Below are 6,294 nucleotides of genomic sequence, written 5' to 3' on the forward strand. Positions count from 1 at the left end.
TGTGCAAAAGCTGTTCGATAGCAGAGGAGAGATTTGATTAGTTCCATAAACATAATAGTTATTGAGATTAGAAGAAGTAGGTTGGAATCGCTTTTAAAAGTCCTATTGTCCCAGCTCATAGTATGTAAACCTTTTTAATTAATCTGTAGAAACCACCGACTGGGTTTTTTAAATAGTATTTTAAAAATAATTTTCAAGAATAATAAGCGGCGCAAAAGTGTTAAAAAATATATTCGTCTATGGAGACAAATTGATATAAGTCATTGTGCAAAAGTTGGAGAGTCTATGTTTGATAGTTGAGGAAATATTTGACAATAAGTTGCGCCTCGAGTTTTTGACAGCACTATTGTATTTACCTCTTCCGTAATATCGCCGAACACACAGTCTCTCATTGCACACATGGTCAAAGGGAAATGACTGATGTAAATCATGGAGGAGAAAAAATATCATGGGTTATCGTACTTAGACCCTTAATGATTGTTATGTGGCGAGTTTCACTTCGGCCACCAGACGAACTTTGCTCCGGAATGAGATACGTTTATCTGTCTGTCAATACATCCATCTATCTCTCTATTTATCTAGACCTAGAGAAAAAGAGTGTGAGAGAGAGAAAGTGAAAGAGAGAAAGAGAAAGCGTCTCTTTCTGCCTCAGTGTTTGGATAAGCCCGCGACAGGTGCGCGTCCAATGGGCAGCGGGCTGCTCGTGACGTCAGAACACAGTCAATGGCGGAGAGAACAACACACAATTCGAAAACAATGGAAGTTAGCAGCGAACTGACAGGATTGTAGATCTGCACACAGTTTACCGGTATGCAACAAATGTGTTTACATCCTCTTGACCGTGAGATCATCTTATTTATGAACTTCAAACTGAATACGCCTAAAATGTTTAGTGGGTCTTTGAATTTAGGGCTTTGTGTGGAATTTGAGTCTCCCCTCTGACCCCTGTTATCGATAAGTTTAGGTTACTAAAGAAGGGGAATGTGTGGTGTGTGCTTTCGTTATTCTATTTGATTTCTTTTCTTTTGGTGCAACATGGCACCTAGATCTAGAAATCGAACAATTTTTGGAAGTCATTAGAACGCCTAAAGTCGAAGATTCACTAGATTCTAGATCTATGTTTTCATTTCAATCTGATTTCAAACCGTCAACTTCAAATTTCATTCATTGTGAATCGTGACTTCACGTCAGCCATCAGACGTGAGACTGTCTCGCAGGCGTGAATGGCAGTGTTAGTCCTGCCATGTTTTTTTTTTTTTACCCTTTCAAATCGATCTCTAGATTACCTTAAGTCTAGTGTGAATTAGAGAACCTAGCCCAACTCTCTGTCTCTGCTTTTCTTGTCCTTGATGAAATTGTGCTTTTAACTTTCACTTTCACTTCACAAAAACTTGAAATCTGAGGGTCTGAGGACTGAGCCCTCGTCCTGCGGGGGCCGGGTTTATGTCGCCCGATGAGCTTCAGCACCTCGCCTTGGTTCTGGTCCCGCGTCAGTCTGGTCCCTGGCTCAGCGCACGCGTGCCGAGCATCATCTCCCGTTCAATTCGGGTCCCGCGTCAGATCCGCATTCACGCAGCTGAGACGTAGCTCAAGTGTATGTGTACGTCAGTCTGCTTGAGTATGTGCGTTTGTGGCCTTCTTCTAGAACCCCCTGCGTTAGTTCGTAACCGAGGTATACGTCTCATTCAAAACAAGCCAAGTTGGTAGATGTTCATCCAATAAAATTATAGAACAAATTGACCCACCTAGACATGAGGAGCTCGAAAGGATCTAGAAAATCTAGATCTAGTCAGGAAACAAGACTCCATTTTTCTACAAAATCTTTCAAATGAGCCTGATTTTGTATGAAATGATACTACCTGTTAAAAAATATGCAGGTATTTAAGAGAACAATTTGAGTGCAAAACATTAGGAAATTTTCCTAGAGATATAATCTTTTTATCCCCTTTCGAACCCCAGGCCCAGGTCATTCAATAACGACAAGAGCGTCTAAAAAAGTTATTTGAATGTTCGTAACAACTCGTAATATGTGTCTTTATCAGCTTATGAGAGGGGGTTATTCATGTGTTCGTAACACTTTAATAAAATTTTATAGAAAGCTACAGATAGAGCATTATTTTCATCATCTATTAACACACTCCCACGGTATTCATGGCGAAAACACATGTTTCCAGGCGCGCTCGCTGTACACCAACATAGACCTGCATGTTTGCCGACAATCGTCTGAAATCTGACAATCGTGACCCGACCCGCGAGCCGGCCGATGCTATCGCTAGGCGGCACTAGGCCCACCTATTAGTCAACAATGTGTGCGAAGTGCGAGGCCTGGCCGACTGCCAGCGTCCCCTTTTTCTCCTGTCGACACTTTCGTTTTCATGCTGACTGCCGACGTTGGCGTTTCCGACATAATTGTCTGAACCTGAGTAGAAAAACGAAATATATGAAAAAGGACGACGACCTAAATTATCTACTTTTCAGTACTTTCAGTTTCCCGATGTGGGTTCATTCAAGTCTTACTCACTTGTTCTACTAAATCTACCTAGATCTAGATTTGTGGTTGGTGGGTGCTATAATGGTGTGGTTTGAAAAAAAACTACTTTGTTATCAAACGTCTATTGTCCTTATTAAGTCTCTCCTCCTTTTTTTTGTGTGTTTGTTACTGTCTTGTAACACCTCAAATCTTCAGTGCAAGGCTTGACTTATATGACCTTACTGGTTTTATTTTGCAAGTCCTGTTAAAGAACTCTTACTGAGACTAAATTTTAAAAGGCTTGACTAGATTAACTAATGTAGAAAGTTAAGTATGAATAGAGAGAAGACTTATTTTACGTATCTTTACCTTTGCAGAATCTGTTGTGTCAACTTCTCTACCCTTGGACTAGATCTGTGTGTGTGCGTCTCAAGTGATTGGGATCGGATGCTGGGAGGGAAAGTAAGGCAGTCTCCACCTATGAATAAACGTGAAATGTGTGCAAGTCAAATGTGAGAACAAAATGCCTCCTGTTTCAATTTTGAGGAAACGGACTCAATGAAGAGATTCCACGGACGTACTGAGGGATGTGTGTAGTTTGCTACCAGTGAGGATTTAAATTCTCTCTGATTGAAGATTGAAGAGTGGATTGTCTGGATGATTGCGATGTCTAGTTTGTGCTGTGGACAGCTGTGCCAAGGCCATGTCTTCCTATGATGAGTTACTGAAACAGGTGAGTGACCATTGAGTGACCATGTGGTCCTATGATGACTCGAGTTAAACTGAAACCGGTGAGCAGAGAAATATCATCACATCTTGTTTCCTTTGTTCTTCATGATTTTTTAACCTTCTTTTTCATTTCATTTTATTTTTCCTCCTCTTTCTTTCTCTTCTAATTCCAGATCACACCATCATCATCTTGTGACTTCATAAATAAGTGCTCAACACTATTTGTTCCGTTTACTTTTGTAATCGGAATTAACATCAATGAAGTTACAAGATGACGATATTATAAATGGTGATCTGGGAACAGAAGAGAGAGAAAGAGGACTTATGAAATGAAATGAAAAAGGATTATAAATTATTAAATCTTTGTCTCTGATTGTTTTTGGGTACCATAGAAAGCACGGTTTGAATGATGCAATCTGTCTTTAAATATTTTGTTTGTTTGTTTGTTAGTTTGTTATTGAGTTTATTGAGTGCCATTTTGCCCACTGTATTGTCCATATAACTCCGCAACTTACAACAGACATCAGCAATCATGGCTCGCGCGCTCATATCATCATATATCTTGTATGCAGTTGTGAGTGTTGTAAAACTTACTTCTACTAGCTCACCAATGAATACATAATTTCTAAGTATTATAAAAGGCTAGTAGTGGGTTTTTAAATACTTTTTTCCCATAGTGAATGAAGGTAATCAGGGTAATCAGAGGCTTTAATTAGATTAAACCGAGTCGCATGCATGCACTAATTGGTTTAATGTCTCCACCAGGTGGCGTCTCTGAAGTCGGAGAACTGCCAGCTCCGTCGGGAGCTCAAGGACAACTCGAGTCACCTGACCAAACTGGAAAACGACGCATGCAACATGAAAGATGTTCTCTCCCACATTGAGGTCTTTACATGCTCTGTTCATTAGATGTCCTCTGCCACATTGAGGTCTTTACTTTACTTTACAAACTGCCATGTTCTGTTCACTAGATGTCCTCTCCCACATTGAGGTCTTTACTTTACTTTACAAACTGCCATGTTCTGTTCACTAGATGTCCTCTCCCACAATGAGGTCTTTACAAACTGCCATGTTCTGTTCACTAGATGTCCTCTCCCACAATGAGGTCTTTACAAACTGCCATGTTCTGTTCACTAGATGTCCTCTCCCACAATGAGGTCTTTACAAACTGCCATGTTCTGTTCACTAGATGTCCTCTCCCACAATGAGGTCTTTACAAACTGCCATGCTCTGTTCACTAGATGTCCTCTCCCACAATGAGGTCTTTACAAACTGCCATGCTCTGTTCACTAGATGTCCTCTCCCACAATGAGGTCTTTACAAACTGCCATGTTCTGTTCCCTAGATGTCCTCTCCCACAATGAGGTCTTTACAAACTGCCATGTTCTGTTCACTAGATGTCCTCTCCCACAATGAGGTCTTTACAAACTGCCATGCTCTGTTCATTAGATGTCCTCTCCCACAATGAGGTCTTTACAAACTGATATGTTCTGTTCACTAGATGTCCTCTCCCACAATGAGGTCTTTACAAACTGCCATGTTCTGTTCACTAGATGTCCTCTCCCACAATGAGGTCTTTACAAACTGCCATGCTCTGTTCACTAGATGTCCTCTCCCACAATCACAATGAGGTCTTTACAAACTGCCATGTTCTGTTCACTAGATGTCCTCTCCCACAATGAGGTCTTTACAAACTGCCATGCTCTGTTCACTAGATGTCCTCTCCCACAATGAGGTCTTTACAAACTGCCATGTTCTGTTCATTAGATGTCCTCTCCCACAATGAGGTCTTTACAAACTGCCATGTTCTGTTCATTAGATGTTGTCTGCCACAATGAGGTCTTTACAAACTGCCATGATGCTCTGTTTTTATATTATTTTTTTTGGGGGGGGGGGAGCCTGCCTCCTAAATGGTCTAAATTATATTGATGCGGTTGTAAAAACACATTACCTACATTTTAAAAACAAGGGGGAAACTATTTTAACCCAAAATCCCTATATGGTTTCCATGGTTACACTTACCATTTACAATCAGATTTATTTTTGCTCAAAGTTCAAAGATGCTCTATCTTTAAATTGTGGGTGGATGGCGGGTGCTCTGTTGTAGTTTGCTTTTTCTTTCTTATCAAACATCTATTGTCCTTATAATCTCCTCTTTCTTTTTGGTTTGTTACGCTCATGTAACACTTGTAATCTTCAGCACTTATATTCTTGTAATATCTTATTGTGTTTGCAAGTGAGGTACATTAAAAAAAACTAAAACGTGGGTGGTAGATGCGTGCTCTGTGTTGTGGTTTGCTTCTTCTTTCCTATCAAACATCTATGGTCTTTATCTCCCCTCCTTTTCTCTGTTTTGTTACTCTCTTGTAACACCTCTAATCTTTTACTGAAACCAACTCTAAAATTGTAAACTTTTTTTTTTGTCATGTGTGCCCCCAGGTGACATTTGCGGGGGCGAGCGGTGGGGATCGCACCGAGGCCGGGGAGGAGAGAGCCGTGGACAGCGAGGATTATGGGAAGGAGACGGGAGCCGAAGATCTGAATGGTAAGGAAAATATAACGTGTTTGATGGAGGAGATTAGACATCATCATCACTGCGTGGGTGGTTGGCGGGTGGTTTGGTGTGGTTTGCTCCTTCTTTCCTACCAAACGTCTATCATCCTGATATCTCCTCCTTTTTTTATGTTTGTTACTCCCTTGTAACACCTCTAATCTTCGGCACTTATATGACCTTATTGTGTTGCAAGTGCCGTAAAACTCTTACTCTAAAACTAAAACATCATCACTGCCTCTCTTGCCCTGAGTCGGGGTATAGGCCACAGACAAACACTTTCCACCTTTCTCTCTATCCTGGGATAGCCTCTCGATGTTATTTCATGTCTCCCCACTTTTCTGTACATCTTTCTCTGTGACTCTGCTCCAGGTTCAACGCTGCCTTCCCCTTGATCTCTTACCCTGTGGGTTCCAGTCCAATACTTTCCTTGTTATTCCGCTGCCTGGCTGTGTGAAAGTATGTCCGTTCCGTTGTTCCATTTGCCACCTGGGAAAAGAGGGTCTAAGACAAAAAGAGCTTGTTGCTCACTCCCTCTCTCTCT

At 41.1% G+C, this 6,294-nt stretch overlaps 1 long non-coding RNA gene across 1 annotated transcript; it reads left to right on the forward strand.

Annotated features, from left to right (window-relative positions):
* Window positions 1-611: 611 nt before the first annotated feature.
* LOC101845593 lies at window positions 612-5,744 on the forward strand (the record flags this gene model as incomplete). The annotated part of the gene is given in 4 exon segments (XR_001185409.2): window positions 612-808; window positions 2,848-3,203; window positions 3,965-4,084; window positions 5,639-5,744. It is a non-coding gene; the product is annotated as an uncharacterized LOC101845593 (long non-coding RNA).
* Window positions 5,745-6,294: the final 550 nt, after the last annotated feature.

The sequence above is a fragment of the Aplysia californica genome, unplaced genomic scaffold, assembly GCF_000002075.1.
Source record: "Aplysia californica isolate F4 #8 unplaced genomic scaffold, AplCal3.0 scaffold01141, whole genome shotgun sequence".
Taxonomy (NCBI): Eukaryota; Metazoa; Mollusca; class Gastropoda; order Aplysiida; family Aplysiidae; genus Aplysia; species Aplysia californica.